This window comes from Lemur catta, chromosome 9, assembly GCF_020740605.2.
Source record: "Lemur catta isolate mLemCat1 chromosome 9, mLemCat1.pri, whole genome shotgun sequence".
NCBI lineage: Eukaryota > Metazoa > Chordata > Mammalia > Primates > Lemuridae > Lemur > Lemur catta.
Window position 1 is genome coordinate 93,650,937 of NC_059136.1, and position 22,674 is coordinate 93,673,610.

At 41.7% G+C, this 22,674-nt stretch overlaps 1 pseudogene; it reads left to right on the plus strand.

Moving 5' to 3' along the window:
- LOC123644423 overlaps window positions 1-19,447 on the plus strand; it is a 72,665-nt pseudogene extending 53,218 nt beyond the window's left edge.
- Window positions 19,448-22,674: the final 3,227 nt, after the last annotated feature.

Sequence of the window (22,674 nt, forward strand, 5' to 3'; positions counted from 1 at the left end):
CCTCCCCAAATATTGCCAGTCTCAAAATTAATTTATGGGGCTGTAAGTCAAGACAGTGCTTATGAGGTGGGTTTGGGGGATAGTGACTTAGAAAGGGCTCCAGGCAGAGGTCTGGGACGCTGGTGGCATTCAGCTTTCTGATACAGGTGCTAGTTGGATGGACGTTTCATTTGTGAAATTTATCAATATGTTGGACACAATTCATTCACTTTTATGTATATTTAAAACATTTTAATTCTTTTTTTAAAAAAAGAGGGAAAATTAATCCATGTAATCATTCTTAAATCTTCATTCCCTCCAAATTCCTCCGCTCGGTCTATCTTTCCATTCTGCTCATGATGTAATGAATAAAAACATACTGAGTCCACCATAAGTGATCTGAGACAATGATTACTTTTGTTATTGATTTCTGCTATCTCTACAGTTACAATTATTTTTCTAACTAGGTAGATAATATGAGTATTCTGTGAAGAAAGGTAATTTATCCTAGTGACATGCTGCCACCTCACGTGGTCTAACTAGATGATTCTAAGAAAGCATCTGATGAGGCTACATTTGAATTTGTATTGCCCATGAGAGACACAGGGCTCTCGAGCATCGTGCTGGAGCACAGTACTGACTCCTGAAATAAACACAATTCAATGAACTCATATGGGTGACATCATATTCTTCCTATCAAACATGATTAATCGTCCTCAGCCACTGTAGCCAATTCATCCTGGTACTGCTTCTTATCAGAAAGAAATGGAAAGGTAATTAAAGATGGAATGTTGTTATAAGGTCTTTTGCAAATCCCAATGTAGCTGCTATTCCTTTTATGTGTGCACACACACACACTGCTCACACACAGCCCCCTGCATGCACATGCACACACACATACACCATGTGTGCATGCACATATACACTCTCGATGTCTTTTTTAGAAAGAGCCATAATATTGCAAGTAGTGGGGCAAACTGTAAAAAAAAAAATGGAAAACAATGGATAAAAGAATTAGAATGAGTAAACTATTTAGTCCTAAATAACTACTTTTTGTATGGCATAGTCTTTGACTACTTTAGCAGCATTCAGATTAAGAAAAAATACCCAGATCAAGACTAGCATTTCCCCCAGAATCAGTGAAAATAGAATAAATAATCAGTGGGAAGGATCTCATCATATATCTGTCCACCAGTACAGCTGGACTCAATTTGACAATGGTAAGCATTTATTGAGGGCTTCCTGGGGGCCAGGCCCTGTGTTAGGCCCAAAGGAAACAGATAGGAGAAGGACAAAATTCATGTCCTTAAGGAGTCTAAAGGAGGAAGCTATAAATAGGTAGATACAACATGGTACTCTGCAGGGAGTGCATAATATCTGTTGATATTTACCTTTAACCTGTTTCTAGAATAGTGAACCTTATTAGGCCCCCAAACATAGCAAGTTGTATCATTTATTGCCATCTTAGACAGCAAACATAAGAAGCAGTTCTTGCCTATTTTTATTTCTTGAAATACATACACAGGGAAATTCCTAGGCTGATATCCATAGGAAACTTGTCTGGGATTCATAGATCAACTAGCCGATCTTATGCTACTTAGGCCCAGTCATTACTTCTAACACACGTGACCTGTGAACAGCCACTGACATCCTCTTGTTCTGATCAGCCAACAGCCATCTCGCAACATGGCGGGTAAATTGTACGTGGAGTCAGGAACAAAATACAGATGACTCTAAGTAAATCTCTCATGACTTCTGGGAAAGGGGCATCTCAAACCCCTGCTCCTATGGCAGTAGATTCATGTGCAGTTTCCTGTGTGAAGACAGAGCTCTGGTCTGTCTCCTGGTAAGGAGGCAGAAATGTGGGTACCAGGTAAAAGAGAAGGTGTTTAGTTGTGTGGTTTTCCGAATAAGGAAAACATCCTGCTCCTAATGCGGGGAGAAAAGGGAAACCATGGAGGAGCAAGAAAACCTCTATTAGGTTTCCCATCTTTCTCTCTCCTTAAAGAATTGACCAGTCAAACAGAAGCATAGGATGTCTCAAGGCAGTGAACACTGGAACGTAAGCTGACAAATAACCAACAATTTTTGAATAGTGAAAAATTTTATCATTTTTATATATTCTAGATAAGCATGGCATAGTGCCCCATACTTAGTGGGCTCTCAAAAAATATGCATTGATTGAAGAAATAAATGAATGACACCTTTGATGTGTTAGATTAAAGGTAAAAAAATAGAATGTATCAGAAAAGGCTGAGAGATGGGAGTCACACCTCTTGAATTCTACAGCAGCTCTCTCTACTAGAGTCGTGTGATTTTGGTTGCCTCATTTGTAAAACTGAGTGATTGGTTTACTTTTTATGAGTCCTTTCTACTCCAATGCTTCATGTTTTGTGAGAGAGAAGTAGCAACAGAGAACTGTAGAATATAGTGCGTAAGGAAATAAAAAGGATTTTATATCTGCAAAGACTAAGTTCATTCTAAGGCTGTGTCTCATATTATGGGTGGAAACATGAGCAGATATCCTCACAATTGGTAAGTTCTTATGCACAAAACTTGTGTATATTATTGCCTGAAATTTGTAGCAGTAGATAATGTATTAAATAGAACTGTGAGTTTAATGAGAAAGTATTTCTGCATTTGGTGGATTAGTGGATAGAATGGTAGCCCCCAAATGACATGTCTATGTCCTAATCCCTGGATCCTGTGAATATCATCTTCCATAACAAAAGATATGATTAAATCAAGCATGTTGAGAGGGAGATTATCCTGTATTATCTGCATGAGTTCTAAATGTAACCGCAAGTATTTTTGTAAAATAGACACATGGAGAAGACAGACACAGACAAGGCAATGTGAAGATAGAACAGAGATGTGGTTCTCTGATGTGTGGTTCTCAGAGATGTGGCCAAGGAATGCTGACAGCCAACACACACTGGAAGTGGCAAGAAATGAACTCTTGCCTGGAGCCTTCCTTGTGGTAATTTGTTATAATAGCAACAGGGAACTAATTCAATGGAGTAGGTTACAATCCGAAGAGTAAATATTAATATATGGCTACTTTGTGTAAATCTACTGATTCAAAAAAACACTGAAACATCATCAGTCAATACAATGTTCCAAGTATTAGTCACACAATAGAATCCTGACCTGAAAACCACAGACCAGAATGAATTCCATGAACATCCAATGGCCACCCAGAGGAGTGGCTTAGAGCCTGGAGGTTCTGCCACCTACAAGCAATGTGATTCAGAACAACTTACTTAACCTCTTTAAGCCTCATTTTTTTTTTTCATCTGTATAAAAAAGATGCTATCTCCACTGTCACATGGCCACCTTCTCCCTGTGTGTCTCTGTCTTCTTCACTTTTATAAGTACACCAGTTATATTGGTGTAGCACCCAATCTACTAACCTCCTCTTAACTTTATTACATCTGCAAAGACTCTATTTCCAAGTAAGGTCACATTCATAGATACTGGGATTAAGACTGCCACATCTGTTTTGACACAATTTAACCCATAGCCTGCCCCATTGCCCACATTTCTAGTCTCTGCTGCCCTCTGTATCCTTTTTCCAACTAGCCCCTTTCAAGGACAGTGCAGAATGAAGACTGAAGGAGTTTTCTCTCTGGCTTGTGAAATCTCATTCTTCAAATAATCCTTCTCTTAAACTCTAATCATAGCAACATAGCACAAAGAGGATGAAAGGCTCCATCCCACCGTGTAGGGACTGCAGCTCTGGAGGCTGCTTTGTGCTGGAAATGGGCTTTGGGAAAATCTGCACATCTCCTCTTCCTTAACCTCTGCCCCCTCCAAAGAGCACCAGCTCTGGCTTGGAACAGTACTGTGGGAACCAATTTTCTGGCCAAAGGGGCAGCTAAACACTAAAGTTCAGTTTTCAGTATAGAATCACCCACTGAGCTTTTAGAAATGCAAAGATTCTAGACCCATCCCAGGCCTTCGTTTTCAGACTCTTTTAGGCATATGCATTTTTTAAAAGCTCCATCCATGATTTATATGTGCAGCCAAGGCACCATCCTTTCTAATATGAGCTAGCCAAGCAGGACCCAGCTATGCTTCCACCTGCTCACAGACTGCCCAGTATTACGAATTCCTCTCTGGGGGAATATAGTCCAAATTATTTTCCCATAATTCTACACCACCCAGCCTCTGTCACTGGACACCTGCCAGAACCCCATCCAAGCTATGTCCTAGCGGCCTTAAAGATATCAGGTCCCCTAAATGGAGACTCTTTCAGTGTCTGTGGGGCTGAAGGCATCTAGGCTTTGCCTCTCCATGGATGGTGGGCACACTAGTGGGCACACGTGGGCAATATTATACCTTAGTTTCTTTGACCCTCCAAATCTCATGTTGAAATATGATCCCCAGTGGTGGAGGTGGGACCTAATGGGAGGAGTGTCATGGGGGTGGATCCCTAATAAATATCTTTGTGCCATCCTCACTCCATTAGTTCTGACAAGAGCTGGTTGTTGAAAAGAGCTTCCTCTCTCGCCATGTGATCTGCACACGCCAGCTCCCCTTCACCTTCTACCATGACTGGAAGCAGCCTGAGGCTTTCACCAGATGCCTAATTTCAAACTTTTCCAGATATCAGGATCTTAAGATAAATAAATATTTTCTCTTTATAAATTACGTGGCCTCAGATATTCCTTTATAGCAACACAAGCAGACGAAGGCAGGCCAGTTTGTTTACCTGAACACCTTCGCTTGGCAAGATCGTGTGGTGTAGAGCGCAGAATGAATAGAATGGAAGCATGACAACCAGTCAGTTTCTGGAACACTGTAGGCATGAAGTGATGGGATATTGAAAAAGAAACAAAAGCAGACTAGGTTGAGCAAAGTGCTAGACTGGAGAGAGATTGTTGGGGAATGATCGGCAGTTGTTATGGACTGAATGTCTGTGTGCCACCCAGAACATTTATGTTCAAACCCTAACCCCCAGTGTGACAGTATTTGGAGATGGGGCCTTTGGGAAACTGTGAGGGTCTCATGACTTAATGGGATTATGGCATTAAAAGAGAGACCAGAGAGCTTGCTTTCACTCTCTTGCTTTTCCGTGTGAGGACACAGCAAGAAGGAGGCTGTCTCCAACCCAGGAAGCAGGACATCACCAGACACACCAGATCTTCCAGAACCTTGACCTTGCACTTCCCAGCCTCCAGAACTGTGAGAAATAAATGTTTGTTGTTTAAGCCATCCATTCGCTGGTGTTTTTTTTATAGCAGCCTGAGCTGACTGACCCAGCAGGCACAGAGACGGGCTGCCTGTGCCAGGCAAGATGATGAAGTAGAGACACATACTGACTGAAATCTGGAAGCTCAGAAGCAAATCTGGGCCAGGCGCGGTGGCTCACGCCTGTAATCCTAGCCCTCTGGGAGGCCAAGGTGGGTGGATCGCTCGAGGTCAGGAATTCGAGACCAGCCTGAGTGAGACCCCGTCTCTACTAAAAATAGAAATAAATTATCTGGCCAACTAAAAATATATATAGAAAAAATTAGCCAGGCATGGTGGCGCATGCCTGTAGTCCCAGCTACTCGGGAGGCTGAGGCAGGAGGATAGCTTAAGCCCAGGAGTTTGAGGTTGCTGTGAGCTAGGCTGATGCCACAGCACTCACTCTAGCCTGGGCAACAAAGTGAGACTCTGTCTCAAAAAAAAAAAAGAAGCAAATCTGGTTGTGGGAAAGATGGTGGGTTTAGATGTAGACATATTAAATTTGATGGTAGAAACTTGAAATGTAGAGAGTGAAGAATCTGATTCAGAAACTCAGGAATTGGACTCAAGCTTTTAATAAATATTTTGAAAATCATCTATGAGGAGGTATTAAAGATGGCTAAAGTTTCTAAGAGAAGCATGTAACCAGGTCAGTTTCAAATATCTACTTGGGGGCCACAAATTTCAAACTTTGAACACTAAATAGAATCATGACCTAGGGAAAGAAGGGCTTATAAGTGAAGTGCTAAGGGCTTCTGAGATTCAGTCTGGGAAGAGAGAAGAGATCATGTACCATGTATCATCGATAATGTTGAAAGAAGCACTAATTAGAATGTTCCATCCCATTCCATAAGGTCCAGTGTTGAAAACACTGATTAATCTCTGGCATCTATACCACAATCCAAATACATCCCAAACCACACATTTAATGTCCCCTCCTCTGGGTAAATGGATTTTTTGAGTGTGGTTTTTAGACCAAACTGAGCATCAGAACATTCCAGATAAATGGGAACTAAATCAGTGTAAGGGGGATGGAATGTAGGAAAAATGTTCCCACGGTGTTGCACAGCTAGAGGAGGGGAGATTGGGGGATCCTTGGATGGTGACCTCACTTTCTTGCCAAAGATGAGGAAGAGGTGTGAAAACTCTAATTTGAGTCAAGAAATGGGCCAGGCACGGTGGCTCACGCCTGTAATCCTAGCACTCTGGGAGGCCGAGGCAGGTGGATCACTCGAGGTCAGGAGTTCAAGACCAGCCTGAGCAAGAGTGAGACCCCACCTCTACTAAAAATAGAAAGAAATGATCTGGCCAACTAAAATATATATAGAAAAAAATTAGCTGGGCATGGTGGTGCATGCCTGTAGTCCCAGCTACTCGGGAGGCTGAGGCAGTAGGATTGCTTTAAGCCCAGGAGTTTGAGGTTGCTGTGAGCTAGGCTGATGCCATGGCACTCACTCTAGCCTGGGCAACAAAGTGAGACTCTATCTCAAAAAAAAAAAAATGAAATGGGAACTCTCAATATTTGTAACTAATCTCTAAAATAAATACACTGATTATTGATGTCACTTCTTCAAAGGTGAGGGATGAAGCCTTAAAAGTTGTATTAGTAAGAGTTTTCTAGAGAAACAGAACCAATAGGGTAGAGATAGATGTAGATATAGATATAGATATAGATATAGATATAGATATAGATATAGATATAGATATAGATATAGAAGAGGGGATTTATGATGAGAATTGGCTCCTGCAATTATGGAGCCAAGAAGTTCCATGATCTGCTGTCTACTAGCTGGAGAAGCAGGAAAGCTGGTGGTGTAGTTCAGTCCGAGACTGGAGGCCTGAGAACCTGGAGCTCTGGAGATAAGAGGTGTTCTAGCTCAAGAAGAGAGAGAGAAGCCAGGTGCGGTGGCTCACACCTGTAATCCTAGCACTCTGGGAGGCTGAGGAGGGCAGATCATTTGAGCTCAGGAGTTTGAGACCAGCCTGAGCAAGAGCAAGACCCCGTCTCTACTAAAAAAAATAGAAAGAATTTAGCTGGACAACTAAAAATATATAGAAAAAAAAATTAGCCAGGCATGGTGGCACAGGCCTATAGTACCAGCTACTCAGGAGGCTGAGGCAGGAGGATTCCTTGAGCCCAGGAGTTTGAGGTTATTGTGAGCTAGGCTGATGCCATGGCACTCTAGCCTGGGCAACAGAGTGAGACTCTGTCTCAAAAAAAAAAAAAAAAAGAGAGAATTCACCTTTCACCCTTCTGCTGACTTTTGTTCTCTGTGGGCCCTCAACAGATTGGATAATATGAGTCCACGTTGGTGAGGGCAGATCTTCTTTATTCAGTCCACTGATCCAAATGTCAAGCTCTTCTGGAAACACCCTCACAGACACATTCAGAAATAATGTTTTACCAGCTATCTGGGTATCCTTTAGCCCAGTCAAACTGACACATAAAATTAACCATCACAAATATAAAATGATGATGGCAATTACTAACTCAACAAGTGTCAGCCACTGCTTCAAGCACTTTACTTGCATTCCCATCTAATTATCACACCATCCCTATGATGTACATATTGTTATTATCCCCATTTTACAAGGAGAAAACAGGTCTAGAGAGGTTGAGTGCCTTGCGTGGTGTTTCACAGCAAACAAGCAGCGGATCCAGGACTCCCAGGCAGGCCATCTGGCTCTGGGGCCTGCCTGCTGACCAGAAAGATGATGTTCAGGAAGGACCAAGCTGCTCTGTCCAGCAAGGCCCACCTCACTGTCATGGCTGGTGCAGGCCTTGCCAGGTGCCCAGTGTTGTACCTGCTCTAGCCCAACGTGGCCATCTCTACCAAGCAAATAGAATTTAGCTATGACCCAGGTCCTCGAACTTGCAGTGGTGGGATGTTGCACCTGAACACTGCCCTTTCCAAACCAGTCCTTTTCCTTCTGCAATCATCACCTGCTGATGACCCCAACACACTGTGGCATTTTCTCTCACTAACTCTTGTCCCAGTCTATACAGTGTCATCTACTCCATAGACTTCATGTCCCATATATTGACATCCGCCCCTCTGCTCCCTCCTAGGTGTCCCAGCCTGGTGGAGCCAGGACCTCCTTACCCCCTTCTTAAACACCACCCTTTCCCAGCTGCAGGCCTTCAGCAATTTGCTTCCAGACTAATCTTCCTAAAGAACAAGACTTCTCGTGTTCCCCCCCCCTACATTCTTCAGGAAGTCTCCACTGGGAAACATCTAGTTCTGTAGTCTTCAAAGATCTACTTGGTTTTCAAAGTCCTCAGCCTCGATCCCTCATCTTTTTGCGGCTGTTTCTTTTCATATGACCTGTATGCTCACAAGTTAAGGAACTTGCTGGCCTGCATCCAGTATTTCCTACTTCTGTGTCTTTGCATGTTATTTTCCTACCTGAAATGGTGCCCTTTGCACCAGCTCCCCACATTCCTTTCTTCACGTATCTAAAGTCTATTCTTCTTTAAAGGCTTGATTCCAATGCCTCTTCCTCCACAAAGTCTTCCCAGATTCTCCTAATTGCAGGTAATATCACCTGCAATTCCATTGAACTCCATAGCTTTTTAGTTACATCTCTGTGGCACCGGTCACATTCTCCTAGTTTTGTGGGGACTCATGAAGAGATTGTATCTCCTTAAGTGGATTAGAACCTACTTGGAATTCATCTTTTTATCCAGAGACTTTAGCAGTTTCCTGTACTTTAGGTACTTAGCGAGAAAAAAACTACTGGATTTGCCTGCTACTAGATCATACATGGCTTTGGAGAATGGTGGAAAAGCAGAGTGTAGAATTTGGAATCGTAACTGGGCCTGGCGTTGACACTGGCACATAACAGCATCTCACTCACCAATAAGCTCAACTTCTGCCACTGCAACCAGCCAGAAACAGAAAGTGAAGGAGAATTTCCCGACTGGAGAGAAAAACAGTGGATGTAAAACTTCTGGACGTGGAAACATCGGTGAGGGTGTCCCAACCAGCTGCTTTTGTCCTGCAGCAAACTGAAAATACCATTTAACCTGTGACCCTGAAACTTCAACCTCAAGACACCCAAAACTGAACATCTGCTCTCTCCTCCTGACCCTTCCCAGAGACCCCAAAGCCAGTCTCAGGTTTCACTCTGACCACAGTCCCTTACAGCAGGTGTGAAGCCACCATGGGACAGCAGCTCTCTAGCATTGCAGCTTACTGGGCTCTATTTCAAGCCAATGGAATCAAAAGCTTCTCACTGGGACTCAGATATCTGCATTCATGGCAGTCTTCCCAAGAATTACAAACAACAAAATGTGGAGAATCACTGCGTCAGAGCAGAGGTCATATGGCTGCCTGTGTTTTTGTGAACTTCGAGGTAAGGCACGGTTTTCCAGATGACCATTTGCAATCAGAAACCAAGTGACGTGAAACATAAAGGTGTACCATTCTTCTCTTTAATAGACCTGTATTGTAAAAGACATGGTGCTTAATTATTACATTTGAAGTTCTCCAGTAAAATAACTGTAGAAATTTGTTTTTGCTATTGTTATATAATATCCTTGATTTTACTTCTTATCTGGAAAGCCTGAAATATTTACTCTCTGGTCATTTACAGAAAAATGTGCCAAATCCTACTTGAAATCATAATAATTTTATGCAGTAAATCTGTGAGAGTCAAGATTTGAAAATAATGTAGCTTTTTCTCCATGTACCAAAATTTTTTAAATCTGTGACCGTAAAGATATACATGGTTCACTTCATTCTCCTTAAAGAAAAAACCAGAACAACTGTCATTATTCCTTCCCTGATCTCTAGATTGAATAGGTGAGTCTGAGGACAAAATGCCCAAGGGAGGAACCTTAATTCAAGCTATACCCACCCAACATTTAGATAAAAGCCAGGCCCCCAAAATCCAATAATTAGGAGAAAGGCTCAGCATTTACACAAGTATTTTGAAGAGAGTTGTAATCAGAGAATATGTAAATGCAAAAGACTTTAATTTCCCCCAAATAAAGCTGTGCTAAGAAACTTTAAAAATCTGTATCTGTGGGAAAATCTGCCATGTGATCATGGTTTTCTTGGACAATCAAAAAGCAAGAATCAGGAAAAATGGTACCTACCAAAGAATTTTAGTGTCCAGAATGGGGCTTGTTTTTTAAAAGACATATGTTTAGAATTGTTTTTACTGTTTTTAAACAGTATGTAGCCCATGATATTTGCATGGATTTCCACCACTTTCTCTCATTTCCTATGAGAACTTGATCTCCAGGGTCTTGGTTTTGCTAATCAGTGTACTTTTTTTTCAGGTAGACTAGAGTTGATTGTTGAAAATAAAGTTAATTCTGTTCTGTCAATATGATTCATTTTCTATTTTTCTGTGGTAATGTTATTTATAACAATTTAAAACTATTTGTTACAGTTTCTTTACTGATGGCAGAGAGGAAGCCCTCTGGAGAAGGCTGGGAAATGCCATCCCAAGGCCAGATCGTGACTAAGGAGATGAAACTACAGGGAGGAGGCTCCGCAGTGCAAAGCTGTGGGATCCATTTAACAAAGAACCAAATAGCCTGGCCTCAAAGGGCCTTCTGGAAACTCCTGCATAAAACTTGACAGCCATGAGTCACCTAAAAAGGTTAGATTAACTTGCTGTATTCTTTTTAAAGGGCAGTGCAATGAGCTTCATATTTTAAAAAAATTCTTACAAAAGTCACAAAATGAAGATAGCCTTGGCACTCCAAGGTGGTGCACCTCAATCATCTCTAATGAGGACAGTCTGTGCAGTTTGGCAGGTGTGTTCTCCAGACCAGTGAATACCCAGGGAAGAGCAACCTCCCCTTAGATGTGTTCAAGACAATCCACTGGGAGCAAGAAAAAATATCAGAGCCTCCATTTGTGCTTATTTCCCTCTCATCCTTTTCTATTCTATTTTTATATGTTTTATAATGTATCCAGCAGTCCCCAGCCTTTTTGGCACCAGGGACCAGTTTCATGGAAGACAATTTTTCCTAGGATCGGTGGGTGGAGGTGGGGGTCATGGTTTCAGGATGATTCAAGCACAGTACATTTATTGTGCACTTTATTTCTGTCATTATTACATTGTAATATATAATGAAATAATTGTACAATTCACCATAATGCAGAATGAGTAGCAGCCCTGAGCTTGTTTTCCTGCAACTAGATGGTCCCATCTGGGGGCGATGGGAAACAGTGACACCCAAAGTGTGTTGCTGATGTCCAGTCTACTCCATAATTATGTTTTGGTTGCTGCCGCTGCAGAAAACCCTGCTTCACAAAAATAGGATGTTGGAAATGGAAGCAGGCTTTTCAGTGCTTTTACAGCAATCTCAGGATATTCCACCTTGACTTTAATCCAGAATGTATGGAGATTTGAAGTTGTCTCAAACATACTTTTAAGGCCACCGTCATTTGTGATCTCAAGCAATCAGTCCTCTACTTGGACAAAGTCGATTCACATAGCTTATTCACAAATGGGTCTCAGATCCATTGCTTCCCAGTTTGGGGGTCTTTTGTGGTTGGGAAGTCATGTCCAAACCCTTTTGAAAGCTGAGATAGGTGATGATGCACCAGCTGGGAGAAAGAAGGCCCTGGGTCAATCTCTTTCAAAATCTCTGCTAATGTTTGAAATATGTAAAAAATCCCAATGTTTACTCGTCACCCCCAAATTCCAGTTTGGGTTTGAATGCAGCCACTTTATCTGTGGACTTGAACTTGTCCTTCTCCCCTGAAGTGACAGACTGAGTTCATTGAGCAAGTCGAATATGTCACACAAGTAAGCAAATTTTGTGAACCATTCTGTGTCACTGAAATGTGTTGCCGGTGGTGACTGTTTTTCTAAAAGAAACCTCTGGAGCGGCTGTCGTAACTCAGAAACTCTGGCCAGTGACCTGCCTTTGGAAAGCCGTCCCGCTTCCGTGTATGAGAGAAGACGTGTGCCCTGCGCCCATCTCCTCACAGAGCTGCGTGAACAGATGTGAATCAAGGGCATGTACTTCAATGTGGTTGGTAATTTTAATCATATCCTGCAAAATGTTGTTTAGCTCAGGTGACATTTTTTGGCTGGCCAGCATTTCTCTGTGGATGACACAGCGCATAGAATCACATTCAGAAGTGAAACCAGAAAGCCGTCCTGTCACGGTAGCTACTCCGTCCATGCGTATATCAACACAAAATGACCAATTCAGTTTCCCCGATATGTATCATTCAAAGACTTGAATTATTCTGCAGCTGTGGTGTTGGTTGACAACAAAAGTGCACATAACATATCCTCATGCACATCTTTCTGAAAAATATATCGCACAAAAACAAGCATTGTTGCCTAGTTGTCAACATCAGTAGACTCATCAACCTGGACTGGGAACCACAGTGACTCGTTAATCCTCTCTAACGATTGGGCCTCAGTATCCTCTGCTATTTCATCATTCGTCTAGCTATGGTTCTAGCTGAAAGAGGAACACATGCCACCTTTTAAACTTCAGCCTCTCCTAAAAGTTCACACCAAATGTCCTTAACAGCAGTCAGGATCAGCTCTTCACCAATAATGAAAAGGGCTTCTTAGCTTTGCAACGCAGTCAGCCACTAAGAATGATGCTCTCAGTGCAGACACATTTGATGAAGTGGTGGCCTTCAGTGATTGCTTCTGTTCCTCATGTTCACATTTTTTTCTTTTGAAAAACTCCAAAGCCTTGTCTTTTAATGCAGGGTTCGTGGTCTCCATGTGGCAAAGCAGTTTCAAAGTTTTCATGGCTTTGTTGGATAGCCGGTTCCCACATACCATAAAAAGCAGGCTTAGGGAATGTGAATCACCTGTTGCAATGAACCCGCAATTTAAGTAGGCTCCTTGGTATTTTCTTTTAAATGCAGCTTTCATTTTGTTGGCAGTCTTAGAGTTCTCTGCTCTCTCGTCATTGGGTCTTTCCCCTTTTTAAAAGAAGCTCTCCAGAGACGTTTGTTTTTTACTCATTTTTGCTGGTGTTAGCTTGTGGGTTTACCAAAACTGTGACTAAGACAAGTGCACAGTGCAGGAAAGAGGTGCAGACAGAACTGGTAACTAAAATCATGGATGGGCCACGTGCAGACTAAAATCAGTGTCAGATTCTGACTTAAAGCCTGCCACCAGATGCAGCTGTACAATTGAAGTACATCAACTCACTTGCCACTATAAAGCCTGCTACTAGATGCAGCTTAATTGTCACTTGCCACTCACTGATAGGGTTTTGATATGAGTCTCCAAGCAATGGATTTATTATATAGTCTCTGTGCAGTCAAACCTCTCTGCTAATGATAATCTGTATTTGCAGCTGCTCCCCAGCACTAGCATCACTGCCTCAGTTCCCCCTCAGATCATCAGGCATTAGATTCTCATAAGGAGCTGCCACCTAGATCCCTCACATGCACAGTTCACAGGTTTTGCACTCCTATGAGAATCTAATGCCGCTGGTGATCTGGCAGAAGGCGGAGCTCAGGCGGTGATGAGAGCGGTGGGGAGTGGCTGTACCTACACATGAAGCTTCCCTTGCTTGTCCGCTGCTTACCTCCTGCTGTGTGGCCTTGTTCCTAACAAGCCACAGACCGATACTGGTCCGATGCCCAGGGGTTGGGACCACAGATGTATATAACGTAGAGCACGATGTGTATAAATTACAAACACAATATAGCAACACTCAGGTACATGTTCAAAAACTGTTTACAACTGTGAAGCATGATCAGAAAAGTTTATAAGGCTCTCTATACACATATAAACATACAGAAATAGTATTAAGTACGATGCTACATTGTTATTATGAAATGTGAAGCAAAGTGGGAACTAAGGACCATGGCTGGTGCAATGGATTTTCCTTAGCTCTTAGATAGCTGCACATTATAAACATATAAGTAAGGAAACTTATCCTAATGTGTAAAACAAACAAATAGAAAAGAAGGTCAGGTTCCTGTACGAAGGCTTTACCATCCCTTTTCTGTCCTAAAATTGGTGCCTTGTTTCACAAGCTGTCCGATGCATTCAAGTCAACATAAACAATGACTACCAATGCCTAACTCTTGCCATTATGTTTGTGTGACTTAGAAAGGTGACAGGTGGTTTTTGTGAGTTGAGAACAAAATGAAATAAAGAATATAAAATATAACATATACTTCTTCTTTTTAAGGGTATGATGATTAATTTTATATGTCAACTTGGCTAGCCATGGCACCCAGTTGTTTTGTCCAGCAAGAGTCTAGGTGTTGCTGTGAAGGTATTTTTAGATGTGATTGACATTTAAATCAGTAGACTTTTGAGTAAAACAGATTATCCTCCATAACATTGGTGTGCCTCATTTCATCACTTGAAGGCCTCAAAAACAAAGACTAAGTTCCCACAAAAAGGAAGGAATTCTGCCTCCAAAGTACAACATAGAAATTCCGCCTGTTTCCAGCCTTCATTTTCAAAACTGCAACCTCAGCTCTTAGGAAGCTCCAGCCAGCCTGCATATTTTGTCAGGCTCCATAATTGCATGAGCCGGCTTCGTAAAATCTCCCTCTCTTTCCCTTCATATATATGTTTGGATTGAGAATCCTGACCAATACAATAGCTCTCCCCCTTCCCCATTTCTGAAAGTTGAGACAAGGTATTTTCATTTCACATATAAATAAATAAATCTTTAAAAATAATCAAACTACAGGCCAATAAGAAGTGTGGAAAATATACTCCTCAATTTGATTTGTCTCAACCAGAGATAGGTACAGAAACATATTCAAGGATAAGTTAAATAATATAAAAGCTTAACTAGACATTGAATAAGGCAGTTAGGATATACCTTCCATTTCCTTGAGCAGTAGCTTGTAGAGGAAGAGGATTTTGTCAATCAGTAAAACTGTATCAACTCACTCAGTGATTCAATTCAATACATTAATTAAGTTTACACTATATGACTTTGCATGGCTCCTGGAATATGGTCTTATGTCTCTTCTTTGAACATCTTTGAATCTAAAATATTGATCTGCCCAGGCATAGTTCATTTCTGCCTGGTTAACATGATCTCCATTACATGGTCACTTTCAAGTTCGCCTAGTGATATCTGAGTGGAGTTCCCTAATATTGCTCTACTTTCTCTCTGCCAACTGCATAACTGCTATGAAGAAAACACATCCACCCTGCTTGTAGGAATCAGTGAATTTATAAATTGTAATTTCTACCTCACAGTGGCCTTTGGTATATCCCTGCTTGATAGCACTTCTCTGTTCCCTCCACTTACTCAAATCCTGGATGCTACGATTCTACCTTGAAAAGCATGGTTCCCATCAGAGATGTGCCTTCTGGGTTCCTATATGGCAATGGATGAAGATTTTAGGGATTAACACTTAGCAGTGGTGTGCTCTTTGAAAACCTACACCTCTCATCTTCACTTCCCTCATCTTTAAAATGCAAATTATGATGCTTCTTTGATTTCCTCTAAGAATGATTGAAGATGAGACGTGATGATAATGTATGTAAAAGATGTTTGACTATAAAAAGCTCTACCAACATAATAATCTTTGCCTACCATTTTTGTTTCCTTAATAACTATTCCCAGATTTTATTCAAGCATCACGTTTACATCTAAATGACACCTAAGCTATCATATTGAACTCTAATGTGTGTTTATTACCTGTACTTTGGACATAGTTTGATAGGTATTTGAACTCAATAACATGCTGCATAACATGCCTCCTCATTGTTTTCACTTGAAAATTACTAAGAGCTTCCTCTGCTGTGATTGTTTAATCTGTATTATTTATTTATTTTAGTACACAGATTTTATGAACAATTATAACTCTGACCAAGAGAAGAGGTATCTCGATGCAGTGCAAAATTCTTGCCAAACAGATTCTATCTGAGATGTACAGGTCTAGTGTGCATGTTGTGAAAACAAGGAATTCTCTGTCCTTTAGCAACATTCAGCCAAGTAGGAAAAACAAGAATAACTCCCTGTGGGTAAAAACACAACCAAATACATTCTTTAACCATTTTCCCCCCAGCATTGAAGTTTCTAAAGGATATTCTGTTTCTTGCTTTTCCCAAATACATGTTAACCAATTTCTTGATTGATTATCGAGGGCTACTGACAGAAAGGAAGTCCCTGAGGGCTAAATCTCTTGGCATTCTAGGACCTGCAACAACTCGTCATCCTGAGTGTGGGTTTTGTCTCATTTGACCTTAATGATAACCAAAAAGTGCTGGCTCCAACCGTGTACCATGTGGTGAGCTTTATGCTTCTTTATTTCCTTCTCTTAATTAAGTACCCATTTGGGATGCCATGTAACCCCAACCAATATGTTTTATTTAGCCAGGGCAATCAAAATGATCACAGGTGGCAAAAACCTGTCTATAATAGTTTACATAAATGTCTGTCTTTACATAAATAGATAATATTCAAATATGTCTGTAATATTTTTGTATAAATGCTTCTCTTTGTATTTTCATAAAAGATTTGAGGTAGTTGCCACAATCATTAGGTTTCTTCCAAGAGAATTATTAATTGAAAGTAACAATTTGGAAGACCTGAGATTAGATATTCACATATCTCTCTATACACCTAGGCATCTAAGGGTTTTAAAAATGAGCCTTACTGTCAGAAGTATATTGTTACAAACCTAGAAGTTGATATTATGTCTGTTAAAAGGACAAAGTTTTCTTGGAGCACCGACCTTTCTTAAAAGATTTTTTAAAATCCTTTAAGTGGCTGGGCGCGGTGGCTCATGCCTGTAATCCTAGCACCCTGGGAGGCCGAGGTGGGTAGATCGCTGGAGGTCAGGAGTTTGAGACCAGCTTGAGCAAGAATGAGACCCCATCTCTACTAAAAATAGAAAGAAATTATATGGACAGCTAAAAAAAAAAATATATATATATATATATATATATATATAGAGAGAGAGAGAGAGAGAGAGAGAGAGAGAGAGAGAGAGAAAATTAGCCAGGCATGGTGGCACGTGCCTGTAGTCCCAGCTACTCAGGAGGCTGAGGCAGGAGGATTGCTTAAGCCCAGGAGTTTGAGGTTGCTGTGAGCTAGGCTGACGCCACGACACTCACTCTAGCCCGGGCAACAGAGTGAGACTGTCTCAAAAAAAAAAAAAAAAAAAAAAATCCTTTAAGTGATATGCCTTGAAAACAAAGATTTTTTTGTCTTACAAAATAATTTCCTGTGTTTCATGTTGTCTCTTATCAGATATTTGATAAGAAAATTTTATCCACTGTACTAAAATTTTTTTTTTATAACTATGTAACTTTCTATATTTTCCTTGAAGTCTTTTAATTATCACTCTGGTTAAATGAATATTGTTCCACAATGACCTGGGATCCTATTTGATCAAGTGTCTCAAACCTTTGATATTTTTGACAAACTTCTCAAAATTCTAAACTAAATCTTTTTGACATCTAACTACTTTGAAGATGTTCCGAAGAGCCCCTTCAATGTCTCAAGGGAGTGTGAGCCACACAGAGGGTGGGCGCCTTGGCACTGTTGCACGTGCTGTCTGAGCGTGCGCTCAGTTGTCCACTGTCGGCACTGAAGGTGGTGGAGGAGCTCAGTCTGCCGCTGCCACAGGTGGAGAACTGCATGCTCAACCTGGCAAATTCCACAGCTGCGTTCGCCTAGTGGTCTTCTGTCCCTTTGCCTCATCCCAGGTTGCCTTGGAAGATGCCAGTGTGGTGTCTAAAGGTGTTGTTCATGAGGACCTCTGTCTGCTCTTGGAGACACACCTGCCCTCCAGAAAGAAGAAAGTACTCTTGGGGACAGGGCACCCAAAGTTGGTGCTGTGACATAAGAGGCATTAGGGCACAGACTGGAGGCGTGATGGCCGAGATCCTCCAAGGAGTTCATCCGCACTTCCATAATGTGGTGAAGGCTCTGATCCATCTGTCAGCTTGTAAAGTCCGACTGGGGCTGGGACACAGCTATTCTCGGGCCAAAGTTAAGTTTAATGTGAACCAGGTGGACAGTATGACCATGCAGTCTATTAGTCTCCTGGACCAACTGGATAAAGACATCAATACCTTCTCTGTGCGTGTCAAAAAGTGGTATGGTGTCACTTTCTGGAGCTGGTGAAGATCAGCAGCAATGCCACATGCTACCTCCTTGCCCAGTTTATTGCAAATGGAAGGGAGCTGAATGAGGAAAAGCTGGAGAAGCTGGAGGAGCTGATGATGGTTGGGGCCAAGGCGAAGGCTATTCTGGATGCCTCATGGTCCTCCATGGGCATGGACATGTCTGCCATTTGGCTTGACAAACACCGAGAGCTTCTCCATCATGGTGTCTTTGTCAGAGCACCCCCAGAGCCTACACATCTGCCTGCGCTCCAAGATGAGCCAAGTAGCCTCCAGCCTGTCGGCCCTAACTGGGAAGTGGCAGGCGCACATCTCAGCCCTCGTGCTGGCTGCCTCCCCAGCCTGGCCAGGTACCCAGCATCCACACAGCAGATCCTGTTCAGAGCCCTGAAGACAAGGGTAACACACCAAAATCCGGACTCATTTTCCACCCCACCTTTATTGGCCGAACAGCTGCCAAGAAGAAAGGCTGCCTCTCCCAACACCTGGCAAACAGATGCAGTATTGCCCCACGAATGATCACTTCCTTCAGGTGCCCACGAGTGTATTTGGGGAGAAGCTTTGAGAACAAGTTGAGGACCAGCTGTCCTTCTATGAGACTGGAGAGAGTCCACGACAGAATCTAGATGGCAGGAAGGAAGCAACAGTTCAGGCAGGGGAGGTGGCTGCTGAGATTACTAGGAAACCAAGAAACAGGAGAAGAAACACCTGAAGAAGGAAGAGAAACAGCTGGCTGCGCTTGCCCTGGTGTCTTCAGAAAACAGCCACAGTGCCCTGGAGGCATGTGACAAGACAGTTGAAAAACCCAGAAAGAAGAAAAAGGAAAAGCCCCAGGAGCTTCTTCGAGAGAATGGAATGGAAGACCATCCATCTGTCTGTCTCCAAACCCAAGAAAAAAAACACCTTTTTCCAAGAAGGAGTTGGTCAGTAGTGATCTTGAGGAGGCCACTGGCAGGACAAATCGTCCCCAGAGGAAGGAATCTTCACCTAAGGAGGAAGCAGTTAGTGATCCCTAAGAAGCAGGAAACAAGAACGTCTCCAAGAAAAAGAGGAAATTCTCTTCCAAGGAGGGGACAGTAAGCAGTGGGCCTGAAGAGGCGCTGGCGGCAAGAGCAGCTCCAAGAAGAAAAAGCTCCACAGCGCACTCCAGGAAGATGAGAATGGACATTCCCTGTGAGAAGGGCCATGTCATACCCCATGGTGACGTTTCCCATCCATGTCCTATACCCCAATAAAAACAAATTCACACACAAAAAAGTCTCAAAGGAGTTTTCTCTCACTTTGCAAAAGAGAAATATTAAACTAATTAGGCTTATTTAATATATTAAATTATATAGGAAGCATTGTCAAATAATAAGTAATACTAAACCTTTAAGTTTTTTCTGTGGGTATGTTATTGATATGAATATTCCAGAAATTGTATAAAATTCCTAGAAATCTTAAATCTCCTTGTATATCAGTGATAATTTCAGTTATTGTGTTTAAATGTTGTATGCCTGTGTGCCACAGAAATAACCAAATTTCCTTGTCACTGGCATCATTATTATAATGAAATCTCATCATATTTTTACTATGGACATTTTAAGTCTCGTCATCCACAAAACAGTTGATTGTTTTGCTCTAGTAGTTCCCTGAAAGCTTCTGCAACCACTGTCATCCTGAAGTGTTTCATCTTCAAGGAGATTCATTTAAAGAAGTGGTCCCCAAACTTTTTGGCACCAGGGACCAGTTTCATGGAAGATGGCGGGGTGGGGAGAGGGGATGGTTTAGGGATGATTCCAGCGCATTACATTTATTGTGCAGTCAAACCTCTCTGCTAATGATAATCTGTATTTGCAGCTGCTCCCCAGCACTAGCATCACCACCTCAGCTCCACTCAGATCATCACAAACACCGAGCTTCAGATCATCAGGCATTAGATTCTCATAAGGAGCCACAACCTAGATCCCTTGCGTGGGTGGTTTACAGTAGGGTTCATGCTCCTATGAGAATCTAATGCTGCCACTGATCTGACAGGAGGCAGAGCTCAGGCGGTGATATGAGCGCTGGGGAGCGGCTGTAAATACAGATGAAGCTTTGCTCGCTTGCCCACACCATTCGCCTCCTGCTGTGTGGCCTGGTTCCCAACAGGCCACAGGCCAGTACCAGTCTATGACCTGGGGGTTGGGGACCACAGATTTAAAGGGCTCTGAAATGTACAAGTTTCTGATAACTTTAAGATTATACCATTAGACTGGGTAAGAATTTCCAGAATTCTGATGAATAAACTGATCAGTCCATAGGTTCATGAAACAGGTAACCAAGATCAAGCAGAATCAGAAGTAACCACATGGGACTGAATGAACTGATGAGGAAGAATTCCAGGTTATTACAGCCTTTTTATTTGAAAATTTGCTGGTTCTTTAATGTTTTGTTTTTCAGATTAAAGGGAATCTTTTTCTTTTCTCTTAAATTATCTATAGCTTACAATAATTTGCCAAATTATAGCATTGTAAACAAAATTGAAACAATTACTTTTTATGTCTACATGATGCTTCCAGAATTCAAAAACTATTAGCACCTATTTTTAGTTTCATAGCAATATAGTTATTTGCCAAGTTCAATAAGAATTTGTTTTCTTTATAAAAGGACACAATAGGAAACACTGGTTATATCACCAAGGCTTTGACTGGAATGCCATCTTTGAGAATGTATGTAGAACATCTGGCTTTAAGGGTTTAGCAGTGTTACGAAAAGAATGTCCAGGACCTTAAAACATTTTGGGGGTCTCAAAAAGAGAAGAATCATCCACATTTATAGATATTGTGGGCAAAGTCTGATGGTGAGCCCTTAGCTTGGCCTCCTGGTCTCAAGAGACTGTTAAAAGTCTAATCTGGGATACCCCATCAGAAGTTCCAGCAAGACTAGCCTAGAAAGATCCTATATATGGTCAGTGACTATTCTTGCTGCACTTACGTAAATCATCAGGCCAGTTTAATGAGACTAGACTTATTTTACAAATGAATCAATCTTATGGTGATTATCTTTGGCAAAAATGGGGCAGCTACAGAGAGAAAAATTATGCTTCAGAAGAAAACTATAATACACCAGTTCTTAGATTGTAGCTCTGTTAATTGTTTTTGAGGTTTCTATTATCTGTCTGTAGACAAGGCTGGATCCTAAATTCTTCTGGTTTCCTCCAATATCTGGATGTGTCTTTCCATACCCATGTTTCCAATTTTTGTTCACCTTCCTGACTTGGAATCACTAAGGACAAAGACTATTCTTTTCTTAAAGCCCTATAAGCTGAAGCAGGACAAATTGATGTAAATTTCAGGAGCCTACCCTCACACCTGATGTGTGGATGGCTTGGGGAGTTGACCAGAATGCCCGATACCATAACCAGAGACAGCCAAACCTCAAACCAGGAAAATATGCTTTGAGCTCAAGTCTAGATATCTTGTCAACTAACTGCCCTCTGGACTCAGAGACCAAGTTTATAGTTTGTCGTAGCCATTAACCTTTGGGGTTTTCTTTTGTTTATTTTAGCTGGTTTGGTTTGCAGGGGCCTCAGCTAAGAAGCATACTGCAATCTCTTGGTATATCCTCCCAACAGTCCTCACTGTAATCTCCTTGGTGCATTCTCTCAAGGGTCTTAAATGCCTGTTTGTTGCCATCAATGATATACCAGATGGTCTCACTGTGATTAGAGCAACAAAAACAAGGTGAACAACAACAGGAATATTTCTTCCACAAGCCCGACACTGTGACTTCTGAGTTCCACGCTAAGACAAAGATGACCCAGCTGTAATGACGACTGAGAATAGTGCTAGTGCCATAGATTTGGATCAAATCTAAATCTCTCAATGCAGGCTGAGAGTCTGGTCAAAAGGAGGAAATTGTCAAATAAAATTCATGAAAGGCCATTGTTTTAGACTAAGCTTCTGCATAAGACCCCACAGACCAGACTCTACTGGAATGGAGTCAGTCATGCTAGGCGTTAGATAATTAAACTTAAAAACAAGCCAGTTTAAAAAAAAAAAGAAAAGAAAACACAGCAGATTCACAAAAACCAGTTGAGAGGGGCCCAGTCAACTTGAGCCTGCATGATAAACAAGTCCCCTGTGGTCTAACTCATAAAGGGAACTTTGAAATATCCAATCCACTTTTTGTTCCTTCTTTCTCCTTTCTTCAGTCTTTGCCTCTTATAAAGCCCACCCCTCTGCTCAGCTCTGCAGAACGCCTTTATGTTCCACAGATGGAATGTCACCCAATTCATGAATCACTAATAAAAGCCAATTAGATCTTTAAAACTCAATTTCTTGAAATTTTGTTCTTGGACAGTACTATAGACTCTATTATCTGGTGTCAGATACAGGGCCCCAGGAGAACGGACCCTCTACAGCCGAGCATAGAGTGTAGTGT